The sequence below is a fragment of the Notamacropus eugenii genome, chromosome 1 (assembly GCF_028372415.1).
Source record: "Notamacropus eugenii isolate mMacEug1 chromosome 1, mMacEug1.pri_v2, whole genome shotgun sequence".
NCBI classification, from domain to species: Eukaryota; Metazoa; Chordata; class Mammalia; order Diprotodontia; family Macropodidae; genus Notamacropus; species Notamacropus eugenii.
Genome location: NC_092872.1, coordinates 135960262 through 135984698, shown reverse-complemented (window position 1 = coordinate 135984698; position 24437 = coordinate 135960262). Strand labels below are relative to the sequence as shown.

At 35.2% G+C, this 24437-nt stretch overlaps 1 protein-coding gene across 3 annotated transcripts in view; it reads right to left on the bottom strand.

Moving 5' to 3' along the window:
• The window catches only part of THSD4 (thrombospondin type 1 domain containing 4), a 946642-nt gene that overhangs the window by 216870 nt on the left and 705335 nt on the right, over nt 1-24437 (bottom strand). The gene's annotated exons all lie outside the window — the stretch shown is intronic.

Below are 24437 nucleotides of genomic sequence, written 5' to 3'. Positions count from 1 at the left end.
AACTTTTAGGAAGTTTAGTAGAAATCAGTTTTAGACCAACATTTTGTACTATGTACTTCAATAATATCAAAATGGTTATACAACCTGAATACAACAAGTCACGATATAAAAAATATAAAAAGAAAATCAGGTTATCATAGCTATATCATATCCAGGAGTATTCTTTACCAAAGAAAAATTTTTGCATAAACAAAATCAATGCAACTTCAATAAGGAGGGAAATTCTTGACTTTGAAGAAATCTTTATATCAAATATTTCTGATATCCAGGATACATGAGGCACAGTAAATCAGATACACAGCATCGGCCATTCCCCAGTGGAAAAGGAATCAAATTATATGACTGAGCACTTCTTATAAGAATTGCAAACTATTAACAACCATATGAAATACTGCTCCAAATCACTAATTATAAGATATATACAAATTAAAATAATTCTGATATTTGAATCCTTAGGCATGCAAATTGGCAAAAATGACAAAATATAATGATAAATAATGTTGATGGGGTTGTGAAAAAACAGGTACACTGATATATTTTTGGTGTAGCTGAGACTTGGTCTAACCATGAAAATAAAATGCTTTGAAATTATGCTAAATTACTAAAATGTCCATACCCTTTGACCCAGAGATCCTATTACTAGGTTTAGAGGTCAAAGAGCTCAAAAATTGAAAGGCATCATATAAAACAAAACATTTTTAGCAGCATTTTTATAGTTGCAAAAAAGTGGACAAAATAGATATCCATTGATTAGGGAAAAAACAAATATAGTCGTACATAATGTCATGAAATATTAGTGCATTGTAAGAAATGATGAATATGAAAATTTCAGAAGAGCATTAAAAGACAAACTGATGCAAAGTGAAGTAAGCAGAACCAGAAAAGTGATATCCACATGGCCACAACAAAGAAAATGGTAAGAAAAATAACAAAACTCTAATTCTTGGGTAATTATAATAATCAATCTTGAACCCAAAGAAATGAATAGAAAGTGTACCTCCCTCCTTCCTCTGGCAGAAGTGGAGTTCTCTGGGTATGAAGCATTACATATATACACCATCAAATTCTGTTGAGCAAGGAATAGCTTTCTGGGAAGGGGAGAGGAGAATGATATATTTGGGAATCAAGGTAAAATAAAACAAAAAACAATTTCTTTCTACAAGGGAATATAAATGAAAGAAAGAAAATTTCAAAAATACTTATGCTTATAGATTTTAGGTAGGGTTTTAGGTAGATGTTGAACATTGCTGCACACTCATTTTATCATATAAGTATTCCTTTTTGTCTTATTAATGCTTTTTATTTTTCTGTTACAGTCTTTGCCAGATATAACTACAGCACTATTCAACGAGTGTGTTCCTTTCTTTCTAACAAAGAAAAATATTTAAGTAAAACAAAACACCATAGTGATTGCCATCTGATTGTATATGGCCCATTCTATACCTTTAGGCATCTAGATGTTAGATAGGGTGCTGGATCTGTGAGGCTGAAATCCAGGTCCTCTCATCCCAAAGTCAGTACTCTTTTTACTGCGCCATGCTCAGGAAGAACTGAGTTTAAATTGAGCCTCAGACATTCACCGACTGTGAGACACTGGGCATTTAACCTCTGGGAGCCTTAGTTTCCTCATCCGTAAAATGGGGATAATAATAGCATTTATCTCCCAGGGTTGTTATAAGGATCAAATGAGTTAACATTTGAAAAGCTCTAAATAAAAGCTAACTAAAATGCTGACTGCAACCCCCTCTACTTTCTACTTCCCTTGTATCTCTTCAATGAAAAGGGAAATTTAATGCCTTAGTTCTTTTTCATGGTCAGGATCATTCATCACAATGACACAGGCTTCATTTTAGTTTAAATTTCTTTTCCTTTAGTATCATAAAATAATTGAGCTAGAGCTGGAAGGATTCTCATTCGCCATCTAGTCCAAACTTCTGATTTGATAAAAGAAAAAACTGTGACCTAGGGAGCTTAGACAACTTGCCCTAGGTCACCCAGAGATAACAAGTACCAGAGGTGAGATTGAAATCTGGGTTGAACCTTAGGTCTTTTCATTCCAGAACCTGTCTACTCTAAACTCTTTCCATTGTCCAGTGTTATTTTCCGAATTCTGCTTACTTCACTTACTTTACTTTAAGACTAGTAAATGTAGTCATTAGCTTTTTATTTCTCTGATTTGGGGCACACTGTGTGAACATCCCTAGCTTAGAGGTGGCCGTCCTCTCTATCATGCTGTTTAGTTGTTTCTGCTATGTCTGACTCTCCATGGCACCATCTGGGGTTTTCCTGGTGAATATACTGGAATGGTTTGCCATTTCCTTCTCTAGCTCATTTTACAGATGAGGAAACTGAATCAAACAGAGTTAAGTGACATGCCATAGGTCACACTCTCTATCACACTATTGCATTTTTAGAGGTTGTATTCCTTTGAGTGCATGTTTCTGTTTGAGGGCTGGGAGGGTGTTATCTTCTCCACTTGTTACACTTTGGTGCCATGTTTTGTGTTAAAAGGAAGTTTATTGTGAAGCAATCTGTATTGGGTTTGTCAGATAAATGTTTGTACTATGTGTCAGCATAACTTTATGTAATCATTGTTTATGCTGCTAAATGATCTAGCTCTTTCAAGAAGTCAGGCTGTAAAATACTCAGTCACCTATAGAGATGCCAAGTGAATTGAGAGTTAGAGTACGCATTTCCTTACTTATATGTCACAGCGGGAAAATACGACAATTAAGTTCTCCTTTACTGCTGTTTGTTACTTTATGAGGAAGATGTAATGAACAAAGTCTAGATACAGAGTAGGCTACCATGAAGGATAACTATCTTAAAAGGAAAGTTATGATTGTTATTGCTTAATCATTTCAATCATGTCTGACTCTTTGTGATCTCATTTGGGGTTTTCTTGGCAAGGATGCTAGAGTGATTTGCTATTTCCTTCTCTAGCTCATTCAAGGGAACTGAGGCAAACAGGGTTAAGTGACTTGCCCATGGCCACACAGCTAGGAAGTGGCTGGGGTCAGATTTGAACTCTGTTCCTCCTGACTCTAGGATCAGCATTGTATACAGTCTTAGTCTCAACATAAGCATCAGCCTTTACCTCTAACTTATTATGGTTCTGAGTACCCCAAAGTCCAGTAACGAATTTCTTCAGGTTTCAAGGTTGGGTCCATGATTCATCAGGCCAACTGAATTAAAAAAAAAATTCTTGCAAAGATTATCATGAACTTCAACCCAACAGTTCTCAAGTGTTCAATATTTTGGAAAGGTTTAAACAAGGAAATTGATAAAAATAAAATAGGGATACCATAAAGCAAGAAAGAATCAGAAAATGCAAAAAAATAAAAGTGGATCACACTATAAACAATACATGAGACAGAATGTCAAGCTGTATGAGGTAATACACCATATGGAATGAGTTTAAAGAAGTCAACTGGCTTCCAGATTTGGGGGACCAATGCCACTAAGTTATTTTTACTAGTAGAGATTCCATTCTGTGAATAATTCCTGGGGTATGGTGTCAACAGTCAACAGTTCACAAACTCTTTAAGAGGTCTTCTAATTGAAACGTTGAATCAAGTTGGACAGAAAATATCTCACAGCTTTCATAAGTAATTGCTATTACCCTAAAATAGGCTCGACTCATATACTGCACAATTCCTGAAATGATGAGTCAATAAGAATTTTATAGAAACACAGTTTTGATTAATTCCTTCAAACTAACAAATTCATTGCACATGGAACACAGTGAAAATTCTACCATTAATTAAGAAAACTGAGAAATAAAACACAGCCCTAAAACATGCCCTTTTGGGTAATTGGGCCCAGAACTTGGTGTGGGGGTACCCCTAGATAACCAGCTTCATTAAGATCAACAGCAGTCCACCTTTCACTATCACTTCCGAAGCTAAGTCAGAATCAAAGTCACAATGTCTCGGCACCTATAAAGGCCATAATGAAACTCACTTCACAGAACTAGTATCACTGTTATTAAGACAGCTTAATAAATCTTTTTCAAATAATCATTTAGCACAAGTCCATTCTTTAAATAAGATTAGCTCTGGGTTATCTTTTATGTTATTAAGGCTAAAATAATTTATTCTCAATTACAGTATATTAAGTAATATTAGAAAGAGATCAGGACTTGGATGAAAAAAGATTTGGGTCTGAGTCTTGACTCTGCCACTTACTAGCTATGTGATGTTTGGTAAGCCAGTTCAAATCAATTCAATTCATTAGGCACCTATTAAGCCCCAATTTTGTGCAAGGTATTATGTTGGGCACTGAATATTCAAAGACAAAAATGAATAGTCCCTAACCTCAAAAAACTTGCATTCTATTGTCAATTAACCTCTTGGAGCCTTAATTCCTCAATCGGTAAAATAGGGGTCATGATACTTATACACCGTATGACAAAGTATGTTGTAGTGTTGACATGACATAATGCAAATCCAACCACTTTATAAACTGTTAACCCCTCCCCAAAACACTCCCAAAAAACTATTATTCATTTTTCCAAGACAATGTGAATGAGGTACTCTTACCCAGAATCTAAATTCCCATAATCCTAGATTTGCCACTTGGGTAAGGTACTTATTAACCCCTCCTCAGGAAATGGGGAACATGCCTCTGAGCCCCAAGAAGAAAGCACATTGTAAACCATAAAGCATTCTTTAAATATAAATTATCGTCATAGAAACCCAGACCTAGAGTTCATTATCCTACTTGTCATCTATACATTCTATGTGTCCTATTGCATTATATTACTTATACTGACTTAAACCTGATTCATGCAGAAGTCAAAACATCACCTTCATGATGTCATTCCTGTACAAGGATGAAGGATGAAAACCAGTAATGATGATCTCCATACCCAGGATCTCCTTTCTTCAGTCTTCATTTTTTGTTATCCTATCCATCCTCCAAGGCTCAGATCACGTTACTTCTCTATCAGGCCTTCGTTAAGCCTCCTTTCTATAAGGGATACCCTGCTCACATCATTTGATATCATCATATACACATCTTGTTCTAATCTTTATTATAAATCTATACATCAGCCTTTCTTTCTTCCACTGGATTGGAGGCTCCCTGAGGATAGTCACAGTTTCCCTTATGTTCTCTTACTCTCTGTCTCCTAAGCACATAGCAGACACATAACAGATATCTGGTGAAAGAATAAATGTGTACAAGGGAAACCCAGCTGACCAGAAGTGTGAGTCAGAATCCTGTCATTGACAAGGCGCTGTAATAATTATCCTTCATTCTCTCCTCGTAATCTCAATTTTAATACTTTGTGTGGAACACATTTTATTTTCCTATTGCTCGGTTAGCATGCCCACATGTGTTTCTACCAATTATAAAGTGTTTAATATGTGTTTTACTCATTCGTATATCATTATTTTAGACCTCTAAAAGAAATTTTAATCATAGCATCAATATGCTTCATAATGGAATTATACACACCCCTCCCCCACTGTACTCCCCTTTCAGATTTGATTTAAAGGCTGCTTGGGAAGCTCTGAAGATTCCCACGCAGTCCTAGGGATAATGGTTGGCCAGTTTCATCCTACCTTGGATCGTTACTAGCAGTAATCATAAGTAAATCATTCAAACCCTCTGAGCCACAAAATGAGGATAATCATACGTATAAGGCTATTTTTAAGGGAATAAGAATGCAGGTTAAGGATGTTTCAAGGGATAATAATACTGAAAAGAATCAAATGAGATATTTATAAAGTACTTTCTAAACATTAATATGCTATGTAACTATAGGTAGTGATGATTATGTGCTCACTAAATACTTCCTGGATGAAATGTACCTGAAAATAGAGGAATTTTAAAAGCTCACCTCCATGCTAGTGCCTACCACCTGCTCAGGATATTCAACCAAATAATAACTCAAACAGCTAGAAAGACTTATTGTTTTACAGTGAAGTACACCTCCATACCCTGGTAAATATTTTCAATTATTAAGTAAGCTATGAGCTGAAATAGGAAATTAACCTTTTGGCTGTCCCATTAGATTAAAATCTAGTTTGAGGCAGAACATTACAAGAAAATGTAGAGAGAAAGGGAAAAATTCCACAGGAGTGTGACCAAAAAGACTGGAGCCATGGAAATTTATGTTCTCACCAAGGGTGAGAAAAGAAATTTATGCCAGGCAAGTAGAACAGGATGCTGATGTCATTCATTTTATGACAGGTAGTTACATTGTTACAAGGGCAGGCTGGTCAAATAGAGTTGAAATGTTTTTGTAACTTTCTTGTCCTTTCTTTCCTTTCTCCCTTTCCTTCCCTTCCTGCCTTCCCTCCCTCCTTTTCTTTCTTTCCTTCTTTTCATTCATTCTTCCTTTCTTTTCAGAAGTTGAAGAATACAAGCAAAATTAGAGTATTCAAGAACTGGGATTATTTAACTGAGAAAAGAGAAGGCAATGATATGAAAACAAATACTGGTCGAATACATGAAAGGACAGATAGCTTGTTAGAAGGATCAGACCTATATTCTAGCTCTTGTTCTTTCACTAATTTGTGATGAGACCTGAGGCAAACCAAGTCAAGGCAATATGCATTCATTAAGGACCTCTTGTATGCCAGGCGCTATGCTAGGCGTTGTATTAAGCTCTGGGAGACACACAAAAATGGCCATCATAGTCCCTTCTCTCACAGTCTAATGAGGAAGATAACATTCAGATGACTATACACGAAGATATATATATATATATATATATATATATATATATATATATATATATATATATATATATAATGTATGTATACATATAAACACATTATATTAGAGATAATTTTAGAGGAAAGACATTAAGGGGGATCAAGGATAACTCCTTGTAGAAGATGAGACTTTAGCTGAGACTTGAAGGAAGCCAGGGCAGTCAGCATGAAGAGAGAGGTGGAAAAACTTTCCAATTAGAGTAGACTCCCAACAGAAGTACACAGAGTGTGGAGGTGAAGTACCATGTGACGAACAGTAAAGAGGCCAATGTCACTAGCGTGTGTAAAAAGGTACCAAGTGTAAGAGACTAAAAAAGTAGGAAAGGACTAGTTTTTAAAAGCCAAACAGCAAATTAAAGCATGTAAACCTCCTTTTAATTCTCCTAATTATTTTCTTAATCTGTGAAATGGTTTGAAAGAATACCATGATCTATCTATTTTGTGGGGTTGTAAGAATTAAATGAGATAATGAATTATTCCTTTTGTTCTATGGATCTAAAATCTGTTGACTGAGGTGTTGCTGAAAACCAAATAATATCAAATTGAAAAACCTTTAGTCAGAGGTTAAGGTTAATGAAAGGGGAAAAAAATGATAAATCCAGAGGGGTGAGAATTTACACCTCAGAAATCAGCAAATATTGTAAGACAGGACTCAATTTATCATTTTGTTGATTGTCTAGTCTTTAAAAAGTGATGGAGAAAATGTTAATAATGCAAGTTAAACAAGTGTGTTGTGTATGCATTTTTTTTTTTTTGCAAAATGATCATTAAATACTTCCATCACATCCCTGATCATGACCAAGTGTAAGATGCTAAAATGAGACAGTGTGACTAATTTCCATTATGAGAGGTTTTAGGAATTTGTATTTGAAATAGTCCTGAAATTGTTCCACCAGGGAGTAGGGATGTGGATAACTTGAAAAGTCCTTCCAGTTTTGTGACTTCTAGGAAAGGCTAATTGAAGTTAAATTGTATTTTAACTTAACAGCTAAAGCTATCATGGGATTTAAAGTTGAAAAAGACTTTCAAAATTATCTAGATAACATTGTATATAGTAACAGCAATAGTGTTTTAAGAAATTTGAGTGAATAAGTTGTTTTGAGTATTACAAATTCCTAAATTAACTACAAAGAACATATAAAGGAAGATGCTATCTGCAGCCAGAGAAAGCACTGATAAATAGAAGTATGTATAAAATGGTTTCACATATACACATATTTGTATCTAATGGATATCTATATCTAGGGGACAGAGGAAGGAACAAAAAAAGGCAAAAAATAAATTTATATGATAACTTTATTATATATTTAAAAGGAATATCAAGTTGTACATAATAAAGTTACAGTTTCATATGCAATCACCTTTTTTTTTACTATCCTATGTTATAGAAACATGTTTTATTCCATAAATTAAAAAAAAAAAGATTATCTAATCTAAAGCTTCTCATTTACAAGGAAACTAATACTTATAAAGGCTACTTGCCCCAGGGCATATAGGTAATAAAAATATCAGCCAGATTTGAATCCACTTACTCCAAATCTAGGTCTTTTCCCACATCATGCTGTTTGTCATAAACCAGTACATCTGTCTCCATATCTTTAACTTCAATGGTATCCTCAAGGCAGGCTAGTACAATGGGGAACCCATAGTCAGAATTTAATAAACTATTTAGCATCTTGGTATAGTAGAAAGAGTATGAGACTTAGACTGAGGAGAGGTCTGGGTGTGAACCCCACTGCTGAGGCTTACCAGCTCTGTTACCATTGGCTAATAACTTCACTGAACTTCAGTTTCATCATCTATAAAATGCAAAAAATAATACCGACGATTGCCAAAGATAATAATGACAGCAATTATAGTTTATTCATCAGACCATATTGTCTAAAGGCAGAAAACATTCTGAACTTAAATGAGGAAAGACCTGGATGTGAAACCCACTGCCAAGGCTTATCATCTGGGTCACCATGGGCAAATAAGCTGAGATATTGTTTCCTAAGCTGTAAAACAGGAAGAATAATGATAATAAAGATAGCTTACTTCATATAATAATAGCTATAGTTACTATAATAGATAAGTTACAGTTTCTCATATTAGTCATATTACCAATAATTTTAATAACTATAGTTGCCAATAACTTGCTTATAAAAAACTATAGTTACTTTCATTACTACTACTACTAATACTACTATTAAACATAGTACTAGAGTCTGTACCTACCTACTAGGGTTATGATGAGGCTCATTTGATATAATCTAGGTGATCTAGGTAAATCTATGAACCTGTAAAATATGCAGTTATCAGTTATTTTTATTATTGTTATTAAAAGGTTGGTTGGCAAATTTATGGCAGCATCTACCTTCACCAGTCTAGTTCTCTATACTCCTGACTATACCCATTTATCTTAATTCTTTCTTCCTGCAGGTCTCAGGCTATTTAAACACTAGGCATGGAATCATCTAATGTGTCAAACCATTAGAAGTGTCCTTGGTATCAAGTCCCCTGGTAGCTAGTGCTCCTTTCAGTGACCTAGGTTACCCGTCTGGGCTCTTGGTCCCTGGTGCCTAAAATAAATGAATGAAAAAGTTTTTGTTAAGTATTTACTATTTACTAGGTAATGTCCTATGTGAGGCAGATACAGGTAGAAGCAGCAGGATGGGACTATTTGTTAAGTCCCTAGTCACCTGCCTTGTCCTAGCTTTGATTTCCTATAGATTTTCTTGTTCCTAATTGCCTTTGCAATTAGTGAAAATCATTAAACCTTCTATAAACATCAGTTATTATTTGATCAACCTCTTTGGTCTCTACTTCAGGTAGATTCCTGGCTGTCTGCCTGCTAATTTGAACTATGGCCTTCCCTTGAATGATAACTCTAATAGGCCCTGTTATTCCTTACTGCTTTTGTTTTAGTGCCTTACAGAGCTATAACCTCTGTTGCTTCCTGTTCCCTAGTCTTTCCTCCCGAGGTCTAGGCTACTTGGTATCAGTGCCTTATCTTGTACCTCTTGTCTCAACACAGATCTTTTATTCGGCAGCTAGGTAGCCTAGTGGATAGAGTGCTAGACTTGGAGTTAGGAAGACTTGAGCTCAAATCCTACCTGAGGTAAGTGGCCCTGGGAAAACCTCCCCTTCTTTACCTGTAAAATGGAACCTTCACAGGGTTGTTGTGCATCTCAAATATGATCATGTATACAAAGCACTATGAAAACCTAAAGTGTTAGAGGAGTGTTATCATTATTATTATATTATCTCAATGACCAGGGGTCTGTGACCAATTGTCACCCAAGGGTCTGGTTCAAAAAATGTCCTATCCATGCTCCTGGTCCTGACTATACCCGTTCATCTTAGTTCTTTCTTGCTGCAGGTCTCAGACTATTTAAACACTAGCCACGACATCATCTAAGGTGTCAAACCATTAGAAGTGTCCTTGGTATCAAGTCCCCTGGTAGCTAGTGCTCCTTTCAGTGACCTAGATTACTTGTCTAGATGAGGATGAGTGCCACATCTTAAACTCTCTTTGGTCATTTTAATTTGAATTATGTGATATTCACAGAGCCAGACTTTTGTTTATATCATAAGTGACTCAAAGATTAGATATATAGTCTTTCGCTCTTGAATTCCTAATGTGGGAATCCCCTTGGGAATTCATTTTTCAGATTTCCAACCAAACAGTGCATTTTCCTCTAAAGTAGCCCTAGAGTCTTCATGGATATTCCTTTCTTTCCTTCCAGAACAAATGGCATGGTTTGGTGCCATCAAGAGAACATTCTAAAATCAGCTTAGCCATTTCTCAGCTTTTATATGACTTGCTTAAATTCAAGAACCCCAGTCATATCACAGGTTTTTCTTGAAGTATAGTTGAAAGAGCACAGAAATAAGGGTCAAAATGTCCTTGTAGTCCAGTGTTGCCATTTATTGCTGTGTGACTTCAGACAGGTACCTCAATCTCTCTGAACTTCAGTTTATTCATATGTAAAACAAAGACAGTAATACTTGTATTACATAACTGAAATGAGATAACTAGATGGCACAGTACCTCATATTCAAATCTTACCACTGGTACTTGCTAGCTGTGTGACCCAGGGCAAGTCTCTTAATCTCTGCCTCAGTTTCCTTATTTGTGAAAAGGGCAATAACATCTACCTCCCAGGGTGGTAGTAAGGATAAAATGAGGTAATATTTGTAAAGTGCTTTGCAAACCTTGAAGTGCTATATGAATGCTAGATAGTATTGTTATTACTGAAGTAAACTGCTTTGTTACCATATAGCATTATATAAAATAAATGTAATCCTTTAGTCCTTTATAATGAAGTGATGTAGTATGGCTGATGAATAATTTAGTTTTTAAATCTGTACTATTCATTAAGAAAAAAAACACCATCTCCCTTTAAGGTTCATCAGAACTTTCTTTCGGCACATTCAATTATATTTTCTTTTCCTAAGTTACACTTCACTAGTTTATATGTTGATATTTCTGCATCAAACTAATTGGTGCCTCTGGTTATTTTTTTAAATTTCACTAGTCATCATGTAAGTGACACTTTTCACAGCTAAAGAAGACTAATCATGTTTTTTTAAAAATGAGAGCAAGAATAGCTTTCAATGAAACTTAACTAAGAGGGAAAAAAGGTATATGCGTGTGCATATATATATGTTTATGTGTATACATGCATGTGCATATGCATGCATACACATCTAGGTAGAGGCGAACATATGTTGGCATATAGATACACACGTGCTCACATGTATGTGTAGACTTACATGCATGCGTATAGAGACACGCTACATGTTTATATGTATGTCTATGTTGATACAAGTATACATATCTTGATTTTCTTAGAGAGAAAAATAAAATCTTTGGATTTTCTTTAATTTTTTAAAAAGACTTTGATGATTGAATGTGTTCCTTTCAGCTTTGGGCTATAGCCAGAGAGAGAAAATAAGGGTTCTTTTTGTTCAGAGGCATGTACTGAATCGCTTGGGATCTGCAGCCACCAGCTCATGCCAGCTGTGCAGACACACCATCAGGAACTAGTAAATGGCTCCTTTGAGGATAGAGATAAACAGAAATAAAGAAATATTACCATGAGTGGTTACCCAGGTTAACTGGAAAACTGTTTTTATAATTTAATTTTATTCTGCGTAACCTTGCTTCCCAAATGTTACCAATTTAGTTAAAAATGGTTGTTGGCTTTATTAAATATTCACTAAATGTTGCACAAAGACAGCTCAGCAAAAACTCATATATCAGAGAAACTCATTTTATGACCATTGTCTCACCTCTGGGGGTAGCCCGCTGCATTTTTTCCCAAGTCCCTCATGCCCAGAGGTAATAACATCTGTATTTTAAAGACCAGCTTTGCACCACACCTGGGTATCGATGTTTTGGGTTTTTTTTTATTTTTTTTAAGATTTTACCCTTTAAACCAAAGCCAAATGTTTGGCTACAGAATTAGTTTCCAGGGTAAAATAGGGTATTAAAAGCAACCAGCTACAAGACATTGTTGGTATGAGCAGCAAATATATATTATATATGCACATTATATAGAAATATGTGTATAATTGATCTGTTAATTGGATCCTAGGAGAAATTTTCAAATTAAAGTTTTAGAAAGAAAAAAAGAAAGTGAAGAAAAGGAATGGGTGGGAGAATAAGAAAAAGGCAAAAGAATTTGGCTTCATTGATGGGTCCATAAATGAAATTAAGCCTTAAGGATCATGGAAAGAATTAAAATGAAAATTTAAGGAAAAATTCTAAAAGTACAGGGCATTCCATTTCCATTCATTTTATTGGGAACAGAAGTGATTTTTTTTTAGCCAACAGAGAAGAAGACCATGATTAAATGTTCTAAATAAAAACAGAAGCCAAGAATTCCAGAAAATTAATTTTAGAATTAGTGTAAACAATCAACACTTACTCAGATCTGTGCTCTCACCATGAACCTTCAGTTGGCACATACAATTGTGTTACCCATTCTTCTTTTTATTATAAGTTACAGTTCCCTAATTTATAGGTTACCTTTCACTGATTACATTTTATCATTTTATGTGGTGGCTTCTTCCTAAGGATTTGTAGCAAAACATTATTTAAATCTTACCAATAAACTATCTCCAAATAACACTGGTCAATAGATGTCTTGTGAATATGTAGTTTCATATAGATAACTCATTGAATAGCTGGAAAGGAATTTAAATATTAGTTATTCCAAGTAGAAGTACCTCCAAAGCAGAAATTCTCTTCTGCTTATCTGACAGATAGTCAGTCAGACTTTCATGCCAGGAAGTTCAGTACAAACAGTTCAGATTACTATAGAACTGTCTTTTATTGAGAGTCAAAATTTGATAATCTATAAACTTCTGCTCATGGGAAGTAGTAGGGGAGGCTGGGAAGCTGGGAAGGGAATAAGCATTTATTAAGTACCTACTATATACGAAATACTGTGCTAAGCACTTTGTTAACATCTCACTTGATCTTCACAAACCTGGGAGACAGGTACTATTAGTATTTCCATTTTTATGGCTGAGGAAATTGAGATAGATAGAAATTATGTTACTTGCCCGAAGTTACACAGTTAATATGTTTGACGCTGGATTTGAACTTAGGTCTTCTTGACTCCAGGGCTCTATCCACTACACCCTTTAACTGTCTATAAATCCCAACTCTGCCCTTTAAATTAAGAGAGAACAGTTTGCCTAAGGAGGGAGTCAATGAACTCGGGAGTGTCTTCCAAAGAGTTGAAGACAACTATTCTCCAGGCTAAATATCCTAAGTGTTTAGAGAGTAATGAATAGCAATAACTAGTTTTTCTATAGAGCTTTAAGCACTTTATAAATATAAAGACAGTCCTCATTTTACAGAAGTGAAATATTTTGCAGACCTCTATGAAAAGCAATTTTTTGTGATGCAAATGTGACCCCTACCCACCCACTTCACTTAACCTATAGAACAAAGGTATACTCAAAATATCTTTATGCAAGTCATAAAATTTACTAAAACACAAACATATTAAATATTGGACTATGATAACAGACAAAATTATGAAATGAAAGGTTATATTAATTGATAAAGTATACATAATACTCTATAGTAAAGTGAACAGTGCAGTATTTTGCCCCTTCCCCACCTACTGCCCCTAGCCTTGATCACTGGCTGTGAAACATTTTTTATGAAGCTATTGAGAAAGGTTTGGATAGTGGTTCTCTTTTCCCCCCTCATATATCTGATGATAGCAAGTATATAATTCTCAACTAATCTTCAACCTTTTAAAAATCTTGAAGTATTTGGATCCATCTTTTTAATGCAAGAAAAAAATTCACTCAGATGATGAAATGCTTCCACCAACTGTTTTATTGGGAAGCTTTTTGGTTAGAGGAACCTCAGGTTTTAGAGTTTTCCTTTCTTCTGTAATCTTTGCACTTAGCAGCTCTCTCAGATTCTTGTTCAGAATTCTCATTTGTATTGCTTTCAGAATTCTTTTCATGAAGTAGAATTGTGGGATACAAATTTATGTAAAGTAACAACTATCTGTGTCTCATTTTATCCTCAAAAAAAAAAAAAAAACCCTGGAAGGAGGGACTGTTATGAACCTTATTTTATAGTTGAACAACCTGAGGCTAAACTGAACTTGGAATTTCCAGACTCCAGATTGAGTGTTCTATACATCACATTGACCCAGCTACCTAAGAGAATCACAGAGTTTGAGAGTTAGAAAGGACTTCAAAGGTTCCTAGTCACTGGACTCAGCATACGTGGATCAGATAGGATCTGACCAGATCAGAGTATAATTGAACTATTACTTCTTGTGATCAGCACATTATATTTCTGCTGATGAGGATTAAGATTGCTTTTTAAAAATCATACCTTGGCTCTCACTGACCTTTCAGTTAATATAGTCCCTAAGATCTTTTTTTTTTTTTTTAAAGAGTTTCTGCTAAACCAAAGCTCTCTTGTTCTATTACTTCATAATTGATTTAAAAAAAAAAAAAAAACAACCTAAATGTAGGAGTTTGTTTTCATCTTGTAAATTTCATCTTGTTAGTTTGAACCCAGTCACCCATTCACTTGGGAATGCTTTATTAAATCCTCATTGTTCTAAGTTCTTTTTATTGTTTGTATTTAGCAGTCTAACTGCTAGATCATACTGAGTTTATGGTCCCACTAAGATCCTCTCTCTCTCTCTCTCTCTCTCTCTCTCTCTCTCTCTCTCTCTCTCTCTCTCTCTCTCTCTCTCTCTCTCTCTCTCTCTCCCTCTCTCTCTCTGTTTTCTGTTAACTGTGGACACACCCCATCTCATCCATCTGTCTCCTCTTGTACAACTGATTTTTAAAACAATAATGTGCTTACATTGCTGATTAGGATCAAAATTAGGATCACTGATCTGTAGCTTCCATAATTCGACTTTTTTTTTCCTTTTTGAGAACTGGGATAAAATGAGATTTTATAGCAAGCCCACCATGATCCATGATGATTTCCTAAAGAATAGATGCTCTAAGATCATATATTCAATTTATTTTATCACATTTGAATGAATTTTGTCTGGACCTAGGAACTGAAATACTTTTCAAAGTCTAAGTATATTAACAAAGTCTAAGTATATTAATCTCAGTATATGAAGCTGAAAAATCTTATTTATCTTATTTTTTTACCTTTATATTTCCACCTCACAGGATTGTTGTGAAGTAAGTACCCTGTAAATCTTAGAGAGCCCTATCAAATTAAGTTATTTTTATTGTTACCTTCATGAATTTGGAGATCATTTTTGGAAAATACAAATACAAAAATGGAGTTCAGTAGTTCAGCCCAGTCTCTAGGAAGTTATACTATTATCCTCAAGCAAAGGTCAGCTCTTTCTCTATTCTAATTCCTCCTCAGATAACAGTGACTCTTCCTTTTTCATCATAGGCACTTGGTGAAAACCACAGTTCACTTAAATATTTAACTTTTCTGACGTGACCATAGGGTTCAAACTACTTGTTCACAGTTTTCTTTGGTTACAAGTTACTCCTTCCTCATTCTGGATATCTTTTGAAATATAAGCTACGTTACCTTTTTTATATGCTTTCTTTTCTTTAGCACTTAGATTATTCATAATTATATTGTTAAAATTTCATTTCTGAAGATCTTCTACTGTGTGAATCATATTAACTTTTTACAAAAGGAAAAAGGGAAGTGGGGGAGGAAAAAAGAGGAAGAAAGGAAGGAAGAGAAGAAAATATTCTTCACTTCATCAGTTGTCCATGAAGAGGTGGATAACATGTTTCATTGTGAGTTCTTTAGAATTGTGGTTGTCCCCTGTGCTGATTAGCTACTAAGTCTTTCAAAGTTGATCATTTTAACAACACTGTTATTAGTGTATACATCGTTCTCCTGGTACCGCTCACTTCACTTTGATTCAGTTCATACAAGCTTTCCCAAGTTTTTCTGAAATCATCCCCTTTATCAATTCTTACCATACAATAGTATTCTGTCAGTCATACACTATAGCTTATTCATTCATTCCCTAATGGATGGGCATTTTCTTATTTTTCTATTCTTTGTCACCATGAAAAGAGTTAGTATAAATATTTTTGTACATTTAGGTCCTTTTCCTCTTTCTTTGATCTCTTTGGGGCATAGACCTAGTAGCAGTATTGCTGGGTCAAAGAGTATGCACAGTTTAATAGCTTTTTGGGTGTAGTTCCAAATAATGCATTAATGTTTAAAAAAGAATGGTTAACAAACCTACCGGGAGAAGTGAAAAACCATAAAACATTATGTCATTTTCCTCACTTCCAAGACCAAATTTAATACAAATGAACTTAAGGAAGTCCAATTTCAGAGTTAAGCTGAAAGCCTTTTATTTCTCCAGAGTTTTACAGTTGAAAACTTTGACTTATATCAGCACAGTTTTTCTCTCAAACTCTAATCATCTCCTCTCCTATTCATAATATCTCTATACTTTCCTTCTTATCACTTATCAACAGAATTTTCAATTCCCAAAATGGCTTTCTTCCAAAAGCAGGTATAGCGTCTTTTTTGAAGTTTCTTCCTCTGCCCTTTTCCACTTTAAACCTGAGGTAATCATCTCTTAGATTATCTTCTTGCTCCTGACAAATGCTTTCTATTCTTCAAGATCCATCTCAAATTCTACCTACTCTATAATTCTTCTCCAAATATTCTGACTTGCACAAATATATCTCCTCCTAACTCCTATTAGTATATAGGGCAGCTAGGTGGTGCAGTGGATAGAGCACCAGTGCAGGAGTCAGGAGGACCTGAGTTCAAATCTCACCTCAGACCCTTGACATTCACTAGCTGTGTGACCTTGGGCAAGTCACTTAACCCCAACTGCCTTATCCTGGGACATCTCTAGTCATTCTGATGACTATCTGGTCACTGGATTCAGATGGCTCTGGAGGAGAAATGAGGCTGGTGACCTGCACAACCCTCCCTCACTCAAAGCAAAGTCAAGTGCAAGCCATGTCATTATTTCTCTGATGGCATGGTTTTCTTTGGCAATGAAGGATGAACACACACACACTAGTATATACCACAAATATGAGCACTTAATGCTATATGGTTTTATATCATTCCTTGTTTATTCCAAGAGTTTAAAACTCATTTCCCATCACAAAATAACTAACATTCAAACAATACCAGTGGATTATAAGCTTGTTAGAGACAAAGATAACATTTATAACAATAGCATCCAAAAAAGCACATAGTATTTTAAAAATTAAAATGTTATTTTTGTATTTCTCTCATTTAATCTTCACAAACTCATTACTAATATTACAGGTAATATTATCTTTATTTTATAGATGAGGAAACAGAGATTCAAAAGCATTAAATGCCTTCCTGTATATGTACTTATAGTATGATTATTTTTTATACTTCCCTGGCATGCATTGTAATGGTACATCATTGGTACAATGATGGGTGCAAACAAGTCATTCAACAAGTACTTGTTAGCTGGCTAAGCCATTAAGTTTTTACTTCAGATGTTTGGATGTTAATTTATGTAAAGAAAATAATATGTGAGTTATTTAAAACTGTTCTGTCATGTTTGAATTATGTTTTTTCAGGAGTAAAAAAGGTAGATGTTAAGCAAAGAAATAGTCATTATTAAAAATAAAATCAATTATAAAGCAGTAAGGTTTAGTAAAGAAGCTAAATCAAAGATAATTAAACATAAGTGAAGAAAGGGGCAAAGGATTTACAGCAAGATGTTTGAGAGACTGTGTTTAATTCCAACTTTGTAAATCATCTCAAAATAACAAGAAATTATCCAAATAGAGCCAAAGAGTAATAACAAAGGGGGGGGACCAACTCATTACAGGAAAATTGTCAGAGAAATAGATAAGAAAAAATGAATGTACAACCAAAAGAGGTTTACGTTATAATGAATAAATACTTGGGAGTAAAAGATAAAGAAGCAAATATTCTAAATGAAAGTGAAGGCACTGAAACACGTGTAAGGCGCCTGAAATGATAAATGGGATACAAGATCCCAAAGAAGGGTTTATAAAAGTACAGAAATTAGAATGCTCAAAAAAAAGAAATTTTAAAAAATCAAACATGAAAATAGATAGGGAGAATCTGACTAATGAGTAAATTCCCTGAAAAAGAGGACAGATTTAGTAATTAAAAATGCAAAGAGAAAAGGAAGAAAGTTAGAACAAGTGAATCTAAGAACACAAACTTCTGATGCTAAATTTGTCATTTAAGAATAACTTCTAGGAAAATTCCAGTAAAATTTGTTCAAAATTAGATTTAGACAAAAAAGTTTACAATGCATAACACAAAATTCCAAATGGATGAATAAGCTAAATGCAGGAAGTCATAATATTTTTAATGGAGAGAGGAATAGAAAATCGTATAATGCACAATTATACATAGAGTGGAAATTCTAAGGGAGCTAAGACGAAAAAGGAGATTATAAAAGACAAAATAGATCACTTTGAATATACAAAATTTTAAAACTTCTATATAAGCAATATCAATATAGACAGAATAAAAAGAAAAATAAGGATTAGAAAGAATATTTGTGCATTAAATAACCAATAGAAATTAAATAAAATCATCAGGAAATTGACATATATTAATAGTTACAATTCTCTACTAGATGGGGAATCAAAGGATATGTATACCTACAAACTGATAATTTTCAAAAGATTTCATTGAATGATTAAAAAACTTAAGGAAAAAATGCTTCAGTTCACTTGCAATAAGAAGAATGCAAGTATTAACAACGTTAGTGGTATCATATCATATCCATGAAAACAAAAAGGACAAAAGATATAAAGTTTTCATTTGAGAGGTCTACAGGAAGGCAGATACAATAATACTCTGTTGTTAGAACATTGAATTGTTCCAACCACTCTGAAGATCAGTTTGAGAAAAGGAAACTATTCATACACTTTGGTCCAGTAATCTCACTACTGCTCTTATACCTCAAGCAGGCCAAATGCCAGAAAGATTCCCTATATGAATAACAGTATTTTATGAAATAGAAAAAATTAGAAATAAACTCTGTATGTCTCACGAAGGGAAAAGCTAAAAAAATTATTTCATATAAATGAAATGGAGTATTGTTGTACTAGAAGGAATGATGAATATGAGAAATTGAAAAAAAACATGGGAAGGTAGCAGGTGGCACAGTGGATAGATTCCTGGGTCTGGATTTAGGAAGACCTAAGTTCGAATCTGAAAAATGACCTTAGGCAAGTTGTTAAAGCTGTTTGTCTCATTTTCCTCAAAGGTAAAATGGGGATCGTAATAACACCTATATCCATGGGTTTTGGGAGGTTCCAATGAGATAATGTTATACAGCATTTAGCCTGCCACACAGTAGATAATACATAAATGCTATCATTATTATTATTAATGTTAACTGATATAGAGCAAAAGAAAGCAGAACTGGGGGGAAGGATACACGATGACTATCACAATATTAATGTAGACAACACTAAAATTTAAGAGAATTTAATTCAAATAACATTGATTAATTTTAATTCTAGATAACTGATGTTAAAATATAATTTCTTTCAGTTACAACATAGCAAATTTTGATTACAAAATGTTAAATGTTCTGTCAGTCACAATTACTATGTCAGAGAGTTTAGCTTAAGATCTTTTTTTAAAAGAGATATTTTAGGTGAATTTACTGGGAAGTGATATCTTGATTCTAGATAATGTAGGTGTATGTATGTATGTATACACACACAATACATAGGTGTGTGTGTATGTATATTAGAAAAAGGGGACAGTGATCTATTTTCTTTTCTTTACAAGTTAGTACCTCTACTTCTTTCACACTAACCGTCTCTACTTTCATACTGACAATTAAAAATTGTGGAATAATTGCTTGACATATAAAAGATACTGTTTTGCCTCCATCTTTCAGAAGGAGCCAGGCACCAAGCTACTGTGATGAGCAAGAAGTAAGGTAATTACATATGATTTGACTCCACCTGAAGTAGTAAGAAGCCACATGAAACTTAGATTTGTTATTTTCCTTTACCAGGATTGTAGCTACATCAAGCTTTTCTTTCTGACTCCATATAAGAGCCCATCTCTCCGTCTCCTTCCCTTTCATTCTCCCTAGCAAATTCTTCACTTTCTCTCTGAATCCCTGCTAGCTTACTCTAATTCCTTGGTGCTAGTTTAACAGACAGAAGAGGCCATGACTTTCTCTGGCTAATACACTAGCCACATTTCCACCTCTCACTTTTCTTCTCTCCTCCACTCCCTTATTCTTTTTCTCCTTGTATTTGGGGTTTGGAGCTGGTGGTTTGCACAAACTCTTGTAAGACAAGCCCAAAAGGGACCTGGGAGAGATCTCAAATTCTAATATTTCATTCTATTTCAGTAATACTTAGATGTCTGTCTTTTAGGATCATTGTAAAGAAATGTACTTTCAATTGACAGAAATCATTTCAAAGACTTATTTGCTTTATAGCATTCACATATCCCTAAAATCCTCTATGTTTGCTAGTTCTCATTAAATACTAATTTCCCTTGAAGAAAGTCATCTGTTTTAATGATTGAGATTTAGCCAAAGACAATGCTATCTGACACTAGCTAGAAGATGCTAAGAATTTCTGGCAGGGAAGCAAAGTCCTCCCTCAAATAATTTTCATAATAGACTAGTAGAGCATGAGTAGTTGTGTTGACAATAAAAATGAAAGGTGTGGGTGTTATGGAAAAGTCAACAGACTAGGAGTCAGAAATCTTGGGCTAGATCCTGGTTTTGCCCATCAAAAATCTCTTCATGTTTGCATTTGGATTAAACACAAGCCTCAACTCAATCTGTCTTTTAGCTATTCTCAGAGAACCAGACCACATGTTTGTGTGAATCTTTCATGACCTACTCTTACATACATCTTCTATATATGTCTTTTAAAGATTGAATTTGGTTAATGGGCTCCATGTTCACCTATATCTTCTTCTTTAGACCATTCAGTCTTCTCCTACAGAATCAAAGAGGACCAAAAGGACATCACTATGTCAGAGTCAAGTTAGAGTGCATCCAACCGTAGCTAACCAGACCAATATAAGTTCATAATGCTACCACAGGTCAGACACAACATTTGGGATGGATTCTCGAACTTTGTGCATCTCATATTTCTTTTGAGCTACTCCAATTCTGCTTCCTGATGAGGGCATATCATTCTGGGTGGTCCTGTGCAGTGTCTCTCATATCACACAATCAGTTCCAAAGTTCTTAAGACAGTCCTTGAGCACGTCCTTGTATCACTTCTTCTGACTACCAATCTGAGATTAACAGCATTTCAGAGTTAGGGAGTACCTTAGCAGCTATCTGGCCAAACACCTACCTAGAAAATAATCTGATGTCAAACTCAACTTGAAACAGGGGCCTCTAATCCCTACACAAAGGCCCCTGCAGGCTGTATACTGACTTACTTTTAAAATGTAATACTATCTATGCTTTGTTATATTTTCATTTATTTTGTTAAATATTTCCCAGTTCTCTTTTATTTTGATTTGAGCCACGCTCAGAAGCTCTGTGCATGAATGATAACTTTGTCTACACTACTATATCTCCAGGGAGTTATAATCCATCCTGTACCTGAAGTTTTCCGGTGAGGGGGACCTGCCATTCTCTGAGACTGCCAATTCCACTTTGGAGATGCTTAATTATTAGGAAGTTTTCCTTGCAAAAAATGCCCTAAATTTGCCTCTCTGTAATTTCTTCCCATTGACCCTAAAGGGCAAAACCAGGAACAAACAGAGTGGGTCAAATCCAGTTTCCCCATGACAGGTGATTCCCAGATCTCATCTCTCTTCTGAGATGCAATTCCCATTATCTCTTGGACATGCTGAATTGAATAGGCATCTCCAACTTGAATAAAGGAAATCATTCTCTTTCCTCCTAATCCTTCCCCACATCCAAACTTTCTCATTACTCCTGAGGGCACCATCATCCTTTAAGTCACCTAGGCTCACAGATCCTGCATCATCCTTGACTCTTCATTGTCACTCACCCAATATGGTGCCATATATTGTCATTTCTATCTTCATAGTACATCCCCACACCTCCACTCATACAGGAACAACCCTGGTTCATACCCTAACTACTTCTCACTTGGCTACATTTGGCTACTACAATAATCTCACCGGTCTCCCTGCTTCAAGTCTCTTCCTACTCAAATTTAGCTGCCAAGATTTTTTTCCCCTAAAGCACAGATTGTCACCCTTTGCCTCCCTCAGCCCCAATGGGCTCTACTGATTCCCTTGTATCTACACAATCAAATACAAATTCCTCTGTTTGACATAAGAAGCTTTTCATAGCCTTCCCCTTTAGACCTTTCTAATTTTCTTACAATCCACTGGACCAGGTTCATACTCTGTGTCCCAGCTACACTGGGCTCTTTGAATTTCCCTGAATATAATGCTCTATCTGTAACCCTTTTGCACTGGCTGTCCCTGATACCTAGAATGTTCTTTCCCCTCATGTCCATCTCTTAATTTCCCTGCCTTCTTTCAAGATTTAGCTCAAATTCTACCTTTACAGCAGGATGGCTTTCCTGGTCTTGCCCAGATGCTAACACTTTCTCTCTTCACATTACCTTCATTTACTCTATATACAGTTTGCATGTACCTAATTATTTCAATTCTATCTCTCCTATTAGAATGTATGCAACTTGAGGACAGGGATTTTTCCTCTCTTAGCACGGTACCTGGCAGAAAGTAAGCACTTGAGAAATGCCTGCTGACTAACAGTCTTCCAAATGTTTACTACCTATCTGGTAAGGTCAAATCATTTAAGATCTCTGAGCTTCAGTGCCCTTCTCTGTCAAATTGAGAGTTTTGGACAAGATGGTCTCTAAGGTTGCTTCTAGCCCTATGATCTTAGGATCTTTTGAACATTGCTATTGGGACCACTCTGAGTTTTCTTTTCTCCAGGCTAAATCTACCTATTTGCTCCAACGGCTCTTCATATTACATTGACTTGAAGCCCTTCCCCATTCTGGTTGCCTTCCTCCATCCATTTTTCATCATTTTCCTTGCTAAACTGACCTAGAACTAAAAACAATACTCAATATGTGGTCTAACCAGGGCAGTATACAACAGAATATCAGAATATGTAATAGAATGATAGAAGCTACACTGTACTTAGCTTCCTTGGTCCTGGATGCAATGTCCTTCCATGCAGACCAAGACTGCATTCACTTTTTAATGTGCCATGTCACTCTACTGGCCAATACTGATCTTACAGTCTACTAATATCTAGGAATTTTTTTAGATAAACTGTTACCCAACTATTCTTCCCCAAGGTAATACTTTCAAGTTATTTTTAGCTCAAGGGTGACATACCCTCATCCCTATTAAATTAAATTTAATATATTGCTTCCAATGTTTGAATCTATTACTTCTCTGACTCTAGATCTAGTGCTCTTTTGACTGAACATCTGGTACATAACAACACAATTAATGACTCTGCTAATTGTTATTCCAGGTATAGACAGTAGTATTCCATCGTTAGCTACAACATATAAAACTGACTGCCACCTCCTGAGAATTCCAGGGAAGCTGCTACCCTCTTTGCCATCAAAGTTTGAGCTCATTGGAGCATTAATGGACTGGGCTTTGGGAACCTGTCACATTTATTAACTCTCCACTAAGGAATCATTTCATAGCTGAAATGTGTTTTTCTGTGCTAACCTTTCAATTGTAAAACACAGAAGAAACTGCATAGAAAGTTGACTTTGTTCCCATTGTATTCCCATAGCAATGTGTCAAAAGTTTAACAAACTGCAAGGATACCTCTTCTTTTCTTCTGCCCACAGCTGCAGCAAAGATGATACATCCTTTTTCCTGGATGTCAGCTGTCTATAAATGTGTGCTGAAATCAAGGCCCAGGCAATGGAAATTCCTGTAAAGATTTACAAATTAGCAGACACAGAGCAGCGTCACATCCATCTAGGGGATTTTGTCTGACTTCCTGCGGTCAGCTTCTGAACTTTAGCTTTGCCATCTCTGTGGAATTTCAGTTTTTTTCTCTCAGTCTCAACCTTCTCATACCTTTAATTTGAGAGATTTTTTTTAATCCCCAAAAGAAAAGGGAGTTAGAGGGAACTGGTATTTCCTTCACTCAAAGTAGTTAACTGAAATTGCCTGTCTTGAACTCATTTAACCTTAGCCTCATTACCTCTCTTACAAAAAACCCTAATTTTTCTTTAGTGTGCACAATGCAAAAGCTCTAAGATATT